This window comes from Octodon degus, unplaced genomic scaffold, assembly GCF_000260255.1.
Source record: "Octodon degus isolate 3935 unplaced genomic scaffold, OctDeg1.0 scaffold00058, whole genome shotgun sequence".
NCBI classification, from domain to species: domain Eukaryota; kingdom Metazoa; phylum Chordata; class Mammalia; order Rodentia; family Octodontidae; genus Octodon; species Octodon degus.
In genome coordinates, this window is record NW_004524634.1 from 6,561,102 (window position 1) to 6,575,759 (window position 14,658).

The 14,658-nt window shown below is 39.1% G+C and overlaps 1 protein-coding gene across 1 annotated transcript in view; it reads right to left on the bottom strand.

Moving 5' to 3' along the window:
* Nucleotides 1-14,658, bottom strand: part of Tacr1 (tachykinin receptor 1) — a 188,062-nt gene that overhangs the window by 162,419 nt on the left and 10,985 nt on the right. The window lies entirely within an intron of this gene.

The window sequence follows — 14,658 nt, forward strand, 5'->3', positions numbered from 1 at the left end:
GAACCGCGGTCCCTGATGCTTTTGCTAAGCTTGTTCTAAGTAGGTGCTTTAGACCACTGAGCCATCTCTCCAGCCCCCACCTATAATATTTAAATGACAATGGAATGCCCTTCTCTGACAAAACTAAACAAAAAAAGGGGATACAAATGAACAACCATTTTGTATCTGTATATTCAAAATAGCTAGGATAGATGTACAGCTACATTCTCTTAATTCAGTGAATAGAAAGATTTGTTTTAATAGTGCTTGTGGGCAGTATATCATGTCTGTATCTTGTATAATGAATAACTATTAAGGCAACAATATGTAATGTATTAATACTACTAATCGGTTTTGAAATTGTCTCATTGATATTTCTCAATAAAATTATTTTTTTTTAAAAAAACAGCCCTCCTCCACAAATCTTAACTGTTTCTTCAGCATTGTGTGAGTATCCTAATAGTTCTCAAGTTGTATTTGACTCACCAATTTTATACTATGACTATTTGGCAACCTCTCTTCTCAACCTCATCTCCCTCCCCTTCAGCTGATAATCTTGTTATTTTGTTTCACAGGAAAACCAGGAACACTAGCAATGGGTTGTGTCATCTTATCATTAATTCTGTCAATGTATCTTCAGTTCTACAGTTTAAGTGTTCCTTCTTTACAGTTAGAATGAGTCTTTCCTCTTCCCCTGAAAGCCTACACTGGACCCATCCCCATGTGTTCAACCAAAAGTTTTCTTTCTAATTTTTCCCTTACTAGCATCATATATTTCTCTTTGTCAGATTCTCTATTCGGGCCTCTAGAAAAAACATAACTTCCCTCTTTTGTCTTGAAACAAAGACAAAAAAATTAAATAATTCCCTTAATTCAAGGGGCTCTACTTGCTACACTTTCCAACATTTCCCCTGTATAACTGTTCTTCTTCCCTCCTGATCTCATTTAGCCCAGCCCAGTCACTCTCTAACTCATCCTCAAGGCCACTTTTATGATGGCAATGCTCTCATTGTGTCAAATCTAGCAGTCCAGATTTCATTCTTATCTTCACAGTAACTTATGGCACAGTAGACAACTTCTTTCTTCCTGAAATGTTTTCCTATTTAGCTTCCAGAAAACCTTACCTGTTATTTTACTTGACATGCCGGCTATTTATTCTTGGTTGGTTACATTTGCCAGTTCTTTCTTATTTCCCTTATTTTGTAGATTTGGAGTCTCCCAAGGCACAGTCAGGGCAGCCTTCTCTTATCCTTTTCTTGAGTGACTGCATGCAGACCAGTGGGTTTACTTGCAATGTTAACAACTCCCCCACTTGTATCCCAGCCCTTCCCAATCATGTGAACTCTAGATTTACAAGTAAACTTATTTACTTAAAATCTCTACTTCTCTTTCTGACACCTGTCTTAAACTTATCAAAGCCAAATTGCACCTGATTTCTGCTCTTGGACCTATTCCTTCCTCACTCATCCCCATTTTAGGAAGTACAAATGCTGTTCCCCAGCTGCTTAGCATCAAACATCAGTCACTTCTGATGGCCTTTTTACTCCTTTCCTGCATATATCCCAGCATCAAATTCTTTGATTTTACATATCCCAGATCGGATCACCTCTCACCATCTCTGTCATGATGTCATGATAAAAATCACCAAAACCTTCCTCCTGGGGCCACCACAGTCAGAAGAGCTCCTAAGCTGGTCTTCCTACTTCCACTATGGCCCTTTCTGGTCCATTCTTCACATATTACCAGGCAGTCTTTTAAATGTGTAGATAAGATCATGTCCTTCCTTACTTGTAATCCTCTAATCAATTCTCATCATATACACAGTAAAAGTGTTTCAGTTACTTTTCTCTCATTGCTGGGACAAAATACCCAACACAGAGAATTAAGGAAGGAAAAGTTTATTTAGCTCACAGTTAGTGGAAGTTTCAGTCCATACTCAGCTGGCCGCAAGGCACAGTAGCCCATGGCAGAGGGCAGCAGTTTATGACAGCAGAAGGCAGCAGTTCATGACAGCAGAAAACAGCAAAGAACAAAGAGAGGAACAGCAGCTGAGGAAGTAAGCTAGCCTCTCTCCCCTCCTTATATTGTAATACAGATTCTCTGCCCCACAGTGAGTGTAGCACTCACACCCATAATCCCAGCATTGAATCATGAATTAATCACAAACTCTAGAAGCCACCCCATGACTGCATGAGGATTTAGGGGAACAACTAGACAGAAACCATAACAAAGTGAAACATCCAGATGTGACGGAGACTTTTATTGTTTACTAAATATTCACATGCTGGCCCATATTTTGAAAAGCCATTGTAAATGGGCCAGGCGGTGTTCAGTCTTTCATAATAAGCTGTAAGGAGACACACTGTGTACTACCTTTGGATAGATTAAAGCTCATGGACTCTCAGTACTTTCCTCCTATAATATGGCAGCTAAAAAGTTCATATTGAAGCTGCTGAGCCACAAAAGGAAAGCCTGCAAACAAGTAATGTTTTCAGAGCACTGCAGAGGAGAGAAATTAGGCTTAATAGCCTTAAAATGAATGGTCTGTGTATTATTAAGCCATTGCAATTTGTGAATTTGTCATTTAAGGATCTTGCCACAGCCTACTCTGATTAATACCTGTGATCTTCATGGCTTTCTTCTTTAGCTTCACTGGCCTCTCTCTCTATAACATACCCCAAATAACCCACCTGGGCTTTCCTGCCAAGCCCAGTTCTGCCTTAGGATCTTGGATGCTAGCTGTTCCTTCTACCTGGGAGGTCCTTCTCCAAGCCCATCACATGGCAGCAGAATCCACCACATTGTTCATGCCTTTGTTCAAACATCATTTCCTCAAAAAGCCCTTTTCTCATCTCCCTGTCTAGCATAGTTGCCTTCTATTTTCCACACCACTCTATGCTCCAACTCTTTTCAACACAGTGTTGGGTACTTGAAATTATACATTTTGATTTCTGAATACCTCACTAAATGAATATCAGGGTTTTTTTAATGGTTGCTCTCTGATATAACCTTAGAATCTAGAACAATGCCTGGTACATAGTTAACAAGTATACTAATTACATTAATGATTCCAATAATTTAATGCTTCCTTACATTGTTTCCCTTTGTTATGAAGCTTTTTTTTTAACTAAAGAAGTGGACCATATTTCCCCAACCTTGAATCTGTTCTAGTTTTAGGACTTGCTTTGCCTAGTGAGGGATTTGTGGGCATGGATTTGAAAGAGTGCTGCTATGTGACTGCTTGCTTGGTGGCCTCTAGAAGGATAAAAGAAAACACAGAGTAGAGTTGGGTGTCCCCTTTATCCCTGCTGAGGCCAGGTGAGACCTTCTGGTAGCTAGTTGGTTCTAGATATGTGAGTGAGCCCAGTAAACAAACTGAATAATTGTCTATTGTAGTATACCACTGAGATCTTACGATTGCTTGTCATATAACAAATTGTGGCAATAAACAACTGATATAACTGGGTCTCCATAACTAGCTGTTGAATGAATGTGTAAATGCTCTACAGTGGGTGTGTGGATGCTCCTTCACTGCAAGTTTTGCCTCTTGTTTTCTAGGTTTGACCTGTGTCCATTAAGTCTCCCACATTAGTAAACTGAGAGAAATCTTAATTCTTTCTTCTTACTCATCTTTAATTGTATTCTGTTCTAAATATCTAATGGTTTATTAAATCATCTCATTCTAGTCTCAATTTGTGGAATTTGGTTTTTCCAGTATATGCTATAAATCATACTTTACCTTGAAATTATAATAACTTCCTAATTGGAATACCTAGCAATTGTCTTTTCTCTACTCTAGAATATTATTTCTACTTCTATTAATATAATTAGCTTTAAATATACATTTATAGTTAGAGCAAAGTGTCAGGGTTAATTTTGGAAAACTTCTTTCCCAAATTCTCTTGAAAACACCTAGGAAAAAATAAAAAGGAAGGAAGAAAATAAAAAGAAAAAGAAAGAAAGAGGTAGATAGATCTTAGTTATTTTCATGTAGACAAGAAAATCTTGGGAGAAAATGCTCAACACCCACAAGTTAAAGAACAGGTTTATTGGGGTCACAGTTTGTAGAGGTTGAAGTCCACAGTTGTCTGGCTTCAAGGCAGGGCAGGAGGCTTGCATGTGGCATGATGGTAGAAGCAGAGCAGATCAATGAAAGAGGGAGGGAGATAGACCCTTCCAGGCCACACCCCCAGTGACCCATCCCCTCCAATCAGGCTTCACCTCCCATCATCACATTTACCTATAAACTTGTGAGTAGACCAATCCACTGATGAATGTCATTCACCCATGATCCAATCACTTCCCCAAAGCAACTATGCACACACGAGACCTTAGAGGGAGTTTTAGACATAAACTATAATATAACCTGAACCAAGTTCAATAAGGGAAAGAACAGGTACAAAAGTAAATGTATGACAGACTATTGATACTTAACTGATGTGAAATCAATGTGCTAGTCCTCAATAAAATGTTAGGCATATTAAAAATAGATTAAAGCGCCTGCTTAGGCAAGTACAGGGACCTAGGTTCAATCCCTGGCACCACATGTTTCAATGGCCCAGTCCCTAGGCATGCTGAGCCAGCCACCGAGACCTGGCATGGTGGCACATGCCTGTAATCCCAGTGCTGGGGAGGCTGAAAACAGGAGGATCACAAGTTTGAGCTATGTAGTGAGACCCTATACCAAATACATTTTAAAAAATAGATTAAGTGGATCTAACATTATTCCCTTGGTAAATGAGTATTTTCACTCTCTTCTCCTAAACATGAAATAATGGTTGGATCCATAACAACAATTCCAGTAGCTCAGCCTATCATGTTCAGCTTTGACCTGCACTGAGTTTCCATTACCAAGACTCCATTAATAGTTGCAGGTGGTAAGGAATTACAATGGTGTTAACAATTATGATTTTATGTTTCTTCTACTTTCAGTTTGATTTTATCTATGGACACATTTTTAATTCAAGAGGCAAAACACATAAATGAATATTTCTCTAATGCCTCATACATCCTGTTGCTTATAGTTTTCAAAACTGCAGTAATCTTATCTAGAACTTGTTTCTTCTCACCTAACCTCACTCCACTTAATTAGCTACAATTATAGTAAATAACAGAATAACTGAAATAACAGAATAAATAACAGAAAACCTATTTAACAGGTGCTTAAAGAAATAGAAGTTCCCTTGGTTTTGATAACAAGAGCGTGGGCCTCGGCAGCGAGGGGCTGGGGCGTGTAGCAGGATGCGCTCAGAGTGATGCCAGCCTCATCTCCGATTCACAGTCTTTTGTGAGCAGGGGTTGTTTTTATGCAAAAGGTGTGCTTCTGGTTTGTTGGCCTGGCACTGCTGCTTCAAAGCAGGGAGAAAAGCATGAGGTAAAATGATATTTCTTCTTGTAATTGTTTCTGTCTTAATCAGGAAGAGAAGCTTGGCCTAGGTGCTTCTCCCAGTACTCCACTACCCAAAGCTTGTCATGGACCTGTGCTCCCCAAGTCACTGGCAGGGGATGGCACAGGAGAAGGGAACTAGAAATAGGTTTTGCATAGATCACCTACAGTGTCTCTCACAATGCCCACCTCTTGCTTGCCAACCCCTTATTCCTTTTTTTTTTTTTTTTTTTGGTGGAACTGGGGATTGAACTCAGGCCCTCATGCTTGCCAAGGAAGCGCTTATTCCACTGAGCCATCTCCCTGGCCTCAACCCCTTATTCCTATTCCTCTTTAAGATCTTTGCTGTAAGGCATTTAGACAGTGGGAGTTTATATACTTTCATGGCATTAGCATTCTTTACTAGAGCTAAAGCTCATATAATTATGCATCACTTTGAATAATCATTGAGTAATGTCTTCTCATCTATTCCTCCTGCCTTACTATAAGCTCCCTGAGGGCAGAAACCACCGTTGATTCTTACTGACTCTTGTATCCTTGGAGCCAGTGAATATATTCTGTAAACTCTATAAATACTTAGATCACAGTCACACAGCATGAGGGTGTTAGGTTATTAGAAGAATACAATAATTAATACTTCAAAAGCAAAGTAGTGATAAGACTAAGACATGGCAAACTTGATTCATGTTAATAACACGTTGGAAACTAATAATATATTTACAACAGTGAAAACTAGTAACTATTCAGCCAGAGAAAGATTTGTTGATATTTCCTCTTCAATAATATGTATATGCTTGCCTTATTCATATTGTTTATGAGAATGGAGAACATAGCAAAAACAAAGCTCAGTGTACTAAAAGTAAACTAATTTTTAAAAGTTGCAATGTTTATTTCCTACCTTTAAATGTTAATTAGTAGGACTTAAAATAAGCAGTTATAGCAGTCATAAGTGTATTAGAGCTCTTATGAAATGCATGCCTAAGCTGAACATGCCCATATTGCTATTCTTTGCATATCTATTATATTTCTCCAGGTTTCATCAAAATCTGCATCTGTTCATGAGGGTGGCTCTCTCTGGGATATTGTGTCATGTGGCAGAAGAATTTGAAACTGTCTCATTGCTATTTGTTTCTCAATAAAATTATGAAAAAAAAAGAAGAAAAGAAAGATGGAACATGGCGCTCAGCCTCTCCTCACCAAGAAGGTCTCCAAGAACAACGCTGACTTCCCACTCTGCTGGAGCTTTGCCTCTACAATGACCATGCTGCCCCGAGGAACATGCAGGTGGGGTTCTTTCCTTATGTTATTATTCTCTGGCAAGATTACTAAGCTGAGAGGAAGAAATCTCCAACCTGCTGTGTAGTTTTCTGAATCAATAACTTATGATGTTATTTTTCCCCCTCTACTTCACCTAAAGGGCTTTCTAAAAGCCCTGCATGACTAGGTGATGGATAAAGGGAGAGAAACAGGGAAGTCGTATCATTAAGGAAATTGAGAGGAAGAAAAGCTTCTTGGCAAAGTTCACTTACTTCATTCAACAGGAAATATCTCACTTAGTCATAGCCCTGAAACCTGAATTTGAAAGGACAAAATAAAAAATGAAGTTTTAAGGTTGTACTGTACAGCAAAGATGTAAAATTGTAAATAAAATATTATATTAGCCAGTAAACCTGGAGGAGTGCTAAAAGGCATAAAACCAAATTCTGCTTGCTTCAGGTGTTCTAAAGAAGTTGAAAACTAGGAAATTAGGTAACTGAAAAATTGGCAAATAAAATGTCTAGATCTGATTAAATGTCTTAAGAACTGAATTTAAGGTGCCTCTTTTAGACTTCCAGGCAATATACTTAGCTATTTTTAGAGAAATAGTCTGGTTACTGTTAGGGATATGAAAAAATACTCACAACTACCAGTTTTAACACATACTGTTCCAAAAGATCTAGTGAAAAAGAAAAGGGTACAGGTAGCTATAAGAAAAAAATAAGCACTTATAGGCTATACGATTATCTCAGGAAAACCTGAGAAAAATACCAGGAAAAACATTGAAAATTTAGATAAAATATGAGGTTCATTAAAATAGCTAGCTTCAAAATAACTATTAAAAATTCAGTAGCTTTCTAATGCACTAATAATTAGAAAAAACATGAGAATATGATTGCATTTTAATTAATGACCAAAGCTTAAAATTATATACATATATTTGTAATTCATATTTGATATGAATAGCAATATGTAAAATGTTTTTTCCATAATTTTATTGAGAGACATGTAGCAATGAGACAGTTTCAAATCAAATTGGGAGGACAGTTTCAATAATTAAAACATTGCATACTGTCTTCCTAGTGGTTACTTGCTGTACAAGATGCAGACATGATATCCTATTTACAAACACTATTACAACAAATCCCTCTATTCATTAAGAGAATGTAACTATAAATCTATCCTAACCATTTTGAATACACAAATACAAAATGGACATTCATCTGTATCCCCTTTTTTGTTTAATTCCATTACTGGAATATTATAGGTGTGTTAGCTCAGCAAAATGGCCTAAAAGAGTCCAGTAGTCCATAATAGTATTGGCTCTTCCACTTGACTGGCTGACCTGTGTCCCCTACAGCACAACATAACAGCATGGCTTTACTTCTTATACTTCGTTTTTATACTTTTCTGCTGAATGGTTAAGACCAAGATAAAGCAGGACCTATGCAACAAGAGTTGTAGCTTTTGCATCTGAGAAGGTCAGTGAAATCCCCTCAGAATTTATCCTGAGATCCTGTACCTCAGATTGTAGATCCTTTGTCAGTGTCAGCCATGTGGATGAGTCACAGCCATTGGTTGGCCAATGTGCTCTCTGTGAAGGCCTAAGAGAATGTTTTCTCTCCATGTGACTCTCCTTAGGCACACTCTACATCATCAATCACTTTCTTCTTTGACCCCATAATCTCTTTGATCAGAAAATTTGTGACACTACTGAGTTACATGACATTACAGTACAAGGTCTCATGTCCTGAGTCTTAATTGACCTTGGAAGGCTAGGGCCAAAATGTTGGCATTCCTTGCAGCCCTCCTTTTTCTCTAATTTTAGTTTGCAAACTTAGGTTGTTAACCCTCCAGAAGAGAAGCTTATTGTTATTACCATACAACCTAGGCTGTTAATCTTAACCTCACTATCTGTCTCAATATCAAACATCTTAGGTATAACATGGAACAGGTATTTTTCATCAAGTATTGATATACTGAACTTTAAGTCCATACAGAATATGATAAAAAACATTTAAAAGTTACAATATATTTTTAAAAAATAGGCATAAAGAATTATATAATTCTTATGTTTACATATAAGTCCAGAAATCTAATCATATACAACCTTGTAGCAGGACAGTCCTGCAACATTCCTTTTCCTGTCTCTTGCCTTCATTCACCACCCCCTTCTTTCTGAACAGTCATCTATCTGAGAGACAGCATATAAAATGTTTAAGAAATGTACAAGTTCTGTATGAAGAAAAGAATAAAATTTATGTAAGAAAACCTATTAATATAAAGATGTACCATTCATACATTGAAAATCTTTATATGCTAACAGTTCTCTCCAAAGATAATTTCTATTTTTAATTTTTATTTTTTATGTATTTGGTACAGAATCTCACTATGCACCTCAGACTCATAGTGATTCTTCTGTTTTCAGCCTCCCCAGCACTGGAATCATAGGCGTGTGTCACCATGCCCAGACTCTGTTGTTGGTTCAGCATGCCCCAGGGATGGGGCCAGTGCTGTGGTACCAGGGATCAAACTCTGGTCCTTGTGCTTGCCTACGCAGGTGCTTAGTTCACTGAGCTATCTCACCAACCCCACATAGGTAAATCTTTTAAATGTAATGCATCTAATACATTTCCAATAAAAAATTCTAATAAAACTTCAATACAGGTATGTTATTTATTTATTTATTTAATTAATTTTATTTTTTGGTGGCTCAGGATGCCTGAAGTGCAGGTCTGGTAAGGCAGGTGGTGCTGGGGATTGAACCCCGGTATCCTGTTCCTAACTGACTAATACAAGTATTTTAACTAATAAGTCATAAAGAACAATAAATTCCTACTATATAGTACTGCTGGATATCCAATATCATTAAAGACAATGCCATATCACAGTTCTCTGTTCTATGTAGAAAAAAAATGTCAACCTGAAAATAGAATGGTGAATACTAAGGGCGGGGAAGGATGCTGGGAGAACAGGGAGGCAGGAATGGAAGAAGAGTGGTTGGATATGATGGTATTTTTTAACCTGTGTGGAACTATCACACAAAAATTTATTCATATCTTCAATTTGTATTTGTATTTTTAATTTTTTTTTCTGTATTTTAGGGAAGGGTCTACAGGGTGTTCAGGGTCACTATTAGATCGGACTCATAATGATTCTTCTGTTTACAGCCTCCCAAGAGCTGGGATTACAGGCCCCAGCCACCACACCCAGTCTCAATTGAATTCTCAGCATGCCTCGGGGGTGAGGCTGGCGCATTAGGCCCCCGGATTGAACCCCTGGCCCCTGTGCCTCTTGCAGGCACTTTAATCTGCTGAGCTCTTTGACCAGCCCCCCTCCAAAAAAAAAATAAGGTTACATTGTAAAAATCTGCCAGATACAAAGGGATAATATATAAAACTATACTCACTAGTAAATAATGCAAACATAAACAACATTTTAAATCTTTAAATTGGAAATCTTTTTCTAAAATTGTTAGTAATATAAGCAAATAACCAGCCTTCTGTTGGGTCTGGGTACTGTGATTTATGCTGCTATATTGCTTGGACCCTCTGATGAGCAACTAGTAGAATGAAACAAAAGTCTGAAGGAATCTCACACTCTGGACAGTTTTCCTATAAGAATTTTACCTAATATGCATGTATGAAAGTTTAGCTAAAATATTTCAGTCATTTGTTACATATTATAGCAAAAACTAGAAAATCTGTTAATCTAAGGTTGGAAGATCATTTAAATTGCAATACTTGGGCCGGGGATATAGCTCAACAGTATAATTGCTAGCCTGGCAAGTGAAAGGTCCCAAGTTTGATCCTCAGTACCACAAAAAAAAGTAACACTTTATAGCTATTCATCATCACTTTATAGAAGAAAATTATTGTATGAAATATTTCTCATTATATTATGCTAAATAAAAATGAAATTGTTTTATATCCTAAAGGACTGCTATGGGTCATAATCTGAATGTCCTCCAGAGGCCTATGCATTAAAGGTTTGGTCACCAGCCTGTGGTGCTAGTAGGGAGGTGTTGGCTTTCTTTGGGAGGAAGGATCTGGTAGGAGAAAGTTAGGTCATTGGCGAGCAAAGCTTTGAAGGGGCTACTGGGACCCCGGTACAGTCCTGTCTCTCTTTGCTCATAGGCTGCTCTGAGGTGAACAGGCTTCCTTGCATTTTGCTCTTGATTCAATGCACCATCCTGTCAGATCCCCAGGCAAGAGGGCCAAGCACCCACGGGTTGAAACTTTTGGAACTAGGAGTCAAAATAAACCTTTCCCTTGACAGAAAGATGACTTAAGGGCAAGATCCTAAGCATGGGAAAAAATGTCCTAGAATAAAATAATTGGTGATAGTAACATTTGACTAAGGGTTGATTTTGCTAAGGGTTGATTTTGCTTTTGTGTTTTCTTCATCTAAGGGTTGATTTTGCTTTTGTGTTTTCTTCATCTTATTAAGTTTCATCTTATTAATTTTCGTTAATAAGTATGTAATATTTCATAGTTCAAAAAGTAGGTTCATTAAATATGATCTGAAGGGAGTCTGGAGTTGTGCAAATGATATTAAAAAGTAAACTATTTTTTCTCAACATAAGTAGTTTCAGTTTCTACCTAAATAATGAACAGGCTCCAATAGTATCAGGGTCCTTCTAAGTTCATCTGCTTAACCAGAATACTAGTAATTTGAGTTTTAAAATGCTGCTGTGTAAATACTTTGCACAAAACAGCACTCTTCATCTGTTCCTTCTCTGATTTTTAGTCACTGGCTTTTACTGAAATTGTGCTAATTTTCAAAATGTGATCCCAAGTCCCTTCTTGATAATATCCCTCCAACTTACAAAAGAATTACATGTTTACCAAGAGAGTTAATGAAACAGGAAATATGAAATACAGAGTAAATTCAACCCAAACACAAATTCAGAGTTCACCAGCACCTTGCTGCAGAGACAGTTCCGAGGTCTTTTGGCAACAATGTGGACTCAGCAACAGGCCCCCAGAATTCTCCATCAAGTCCTGTGGAGGTACACAGGGCTGGAGCAACTCGACATTGCAGAATTACCTAAATTCCACAACTCTTTATATCCCATTCTGACCCAGTCCCTAGGACACAGTTTCTCATGATTCTTTAAAACAGAACTTTTTTTTTTTTTTTTTTTTTTTTTTTTTTTTTTTTTTTTTTTTTTGTGGTATTAGGGATCAAACTCAGGACCTTGCGCTTGCCAGGCAGGCGCTTATGCTGCTGGGTATGTTCCCCGGCTCACGATTCTTTATAAACTTCCCTGTTTAAAGAGTAAGTAGAATGAGCCTCTTCCAGCTTTGAAATACAAATGAGATCTCGGAGGTATAAAAAAGACCCTGTCATCTCCACCTTACACTGACTGCAATCAGCTATGCTTCTCTTGTTCGATTTAGTTTAGTAAATTGGATTGGGCTGTGAAGACAGCAAGTAGTACTTTGGGAACCTACATTAACGAAGGACGTCTTGGAGCTCCTCAAAGATGGCTTCAGCTAGTTATACGGTTATTGGAGAGAAACTTCCCGAAAAAAGGGATAACACTGTTGCTGCTTTCTTTGCATTCTGTTTAGTTTTGTGGGCTGACAGTGTCTTAACTGAAACTCTGAAAACCCACAAAGGCTCTAGTTTTGCTGATATTCTGGCTGAATATTGGACATGCTAACTTCCAAATCCTTCATTCCTGCTGAATGGAAGACAAGAAAAGTTGGGAACAGATTTAAATGATGGCTCCAGTGATGATTCAGCCACAAAATCTTGTATGTTCTCGTCTTTTTTTGAAGAGCCCAGTTAAGTCGTCGAACCAACAAGTGCTTGATACACAGGGAGGCATCTATTTGTGCTCCCATCATGAATTCCAGGGCATTTTAGGCCCCCTTTGGCTTCCTGAGACTACTTAGGAGAATATTTCAGCTAGGTATAGCGCTGTCTTCTGTGTATACAATTTGAGAAGCAGACAAATCCTCTTGTGAAACCATATTAATTGTTTTAGAGGACGTTCCTCCATAGCACAATAAAATTAATAAATCATACAAGGTGAGTATTTAAGCTTCAACCCCCAAGCTCCTCACATGCCACTAAATATGCACGCGAGGCTTTTCAAAATTAGTGTCTCAATTACAGTCTGTGACAGAAAGACCAGGGGGGAAGTTGTCCTGCCCATTCAGCAGCCTTCCTGCAGGGGCTCAGAGCAGTTATGTAACAGCAGTGGCAGCTCATCACCCGTGGCTGTAGGAGTGGGGCTGAGCTCTAGGAACAGAGCACACTTTTACATGATTTTTTTTTTTTCTTTCTGAAATTGTAGCACTGATGAGAGGCAGCTCAGAGGGGCGGTTCAGTTATATAAAGAGAACATCTCATGATCCATCGGAAAGATTTAGAGTGCTCTGTGATTTCCAGGTTCCAGGAAGGAAGACTCCCATCACTGGAGATTTTGTGCTAAGAGGAAAGGATGCTGCCAGGCAGATCTTCAAAATCAGAGGCCCACATCTTGGGGTCACAGGCCTGAACCATGCTGACGACCTGGCTTTGTCAAAACCAACACACAGGGGCCGGCCAGATAGCTCAGCAGACTAAAGCCCCTGCTTAGGCAGAGCGCAGTGGCCTGGTTGGATCCCTGGCCTGCTGTGCCAGCCCCATCCCTGGGGCGCACTGAGATGGCCAATGAGACTAGGTGTGGTGGCGCACACCTGTAATCCCAGCACTTGGGAGGCTGAAAACAGGAGAATCACTAAGAGTTTGATCTTAGTGAGACCCTACACACACACACACACACACACACACACACACACACTTCCATTTCTGATCATTTCTATGCAGGGGTAGAATATACCTGGGAAATTCTGGCATATATTAGTCTCTCATTAAAAGTCTCAGAAAAGAAGCTGGAAGATTCAAAATAGGTGGTGATTTCTTTTTCTTTTTTCTTTTTCTTTGGCGGGGTGCTTTCCCTCTCTCCTTGTTGCTTTGGTCTAGACATGGTTTGAGTGTTCCTCTAGGCTTCAAATGTTGAAAGCACATCTTCATTGTGAAGTACTATGAATGCAAAAATTTGATCTGACTGTAGTGTGTAAATGGGGTGCTTGGGAAGCCAGTGGGATTAGACAGGGTCCTGGGGTAGAGTCTCCAGTTTTTAGTTCTACTGGAATGAGAGGGAGAGAGAGAGAGAGAGAGAGAGAGAGAGAGAGAGAGAGAGAGAGAGAGAGAGAGAGGAGACCAGAGGAGACGCATTTCCCACCCCCTGCCGTGCGATATTCCGCAATATGCCACCAAGAAGGCCATCACCAGACACAGCCCTTCCACTTCCACTTCCAGAACTGAGCCAAAATAAACCTTAAAATCCCTAAAGTCTGTAGTTATTAGCTGCAGAAAACTGACTGAGTCACAGGTGAAAGAACAATCCTGCAATGAAGGTCAGTAAGGTAAAACACCGTAGGACTCAGAATGCAGCACATTCTAGTCAGGTGGAAAGAAGTCAAATGCAAACTGTAGTAAGAGTGAGGCTCCATGTGATTACAGACAGCTATGGGAATCAGATATGAAATCTTCAGTTAAAAAGTGAGAAAGGGTAAAACTTGAAGAAGGCCGAGGACATACAGGGGGCCATGCCACAAGGACTTCAAAACACTATACCAGTGGAAAAGCGTGGGTGGATCCCACGACACCAGGCAGGCAGCACTGCTGTGAGTATCCAGCACTGGGCAAGGGCCCTGTGAAATACACCCAAACTCAGATCTCTGCTTCAGCCCCTGAGTCCAGAAGTTCAGCTGCCTTTTACAGAGAAGATGATTCTTTCACATATAGGCCAGTTTTTCATTGCTGGAATCAAATACTCTGCAAAAACTACCTAAAGAAGAAAAGGTTCATTTTGGCTGATGGTTCCATGGCTTTGAATCTGTGATCAGCTGGCTCTAAGGCATGAGCATTACAGTGGAAGGGCACAGTGGAGGGAAACTGCTCAACTCATAGCAGAAAAGAAGCAAAGAACAGGGTAAGGGGCTGAGAGGAAGGGACAGGCACCAGACCTAGTCCTC